Below are 889 nucleotides of genomic sequence, written 5' to 3' on the forward strand. Positions count from 1 at the left end.
TCGTGAAGCTTCAGAACATACAGTAAAAATTTTATTTTTATTTTTATTATTTTATTTTTATTTTTATTAATTAATATTATTAAATATTAGAGATTGATGATGTGGCAGATGACTAGGATGCCATGTCAGCATTAAATAATATTGTTTTTCGTTCAGGGTTTTATTTGCTAATTTTTAAAATTTTATTTTTATTTTTATTATTTTATTTTTATTTTATATTAATTAATATTATTAAATATTAGAGATTGATGATGTGGCAGATGACTAGGATGCCATGTCAGCATTAAATAATATTGTTTTTCGTTCAGGGTTTTATTTGCTAATTTTTAAAAGTATAGAGTTTTAATTGCCAATTTTTAAAAGTACAATGTTTTTTTGGATCAAAAAAAAGTACAGGGTTTAAATTGAGACGAGAAAAAAGTACAGGGTTTTAAATGGAATTATCCCTTAGTTAAAATATTAATAAAATTAATAATAAATCAAGTCGGCTGCAGTATAAATGACGTCATCAACCATAAGAAAGACAAAAAAAAAAAGGAAAATAAGCTGTGGCTTAGCAATCACTAAGTGGCACAATCTGGAGAAGGCGAGGGCCCTTTCAAAGCTTCAAGAGTTTTCGATTTGATGATTAATTAGACGCCATCCATTCGAATATTACGTAAGAACATATTGTGGTCCTAATCATGTTATGATATAATGAAATAAAATTCCCAACCACCAATTATCTTCTGCCTGTGATATAATATAATACCACATTGATTTTTTTTTTACCTTTTTATAAAATATATTAAAATGGGATTTACGTATGTCTATAATTCTTATGTTCAACAGTAAAGTTTTCAAAACTGTATGTCATATTTGATGAATTAATAATGTTACACTTACTTTT

The sequence above is a fragment of the Tarenaya hassleriana genome, unplaced genomic scaffold (genome assembly GCF_000463585.1).
Source record: "Tarenaya hassleriana unplaced genomic scaffold, ASM46358v1 Cleome27, whole genome shotgun sequence".
Lineage (NCBI taxonomy): Eukaryota > Viridiplantae > Streptophyta > Magnoliopsida > Brassicales > Cleomaceae > Tarenaya > Tarenaya hassleriana.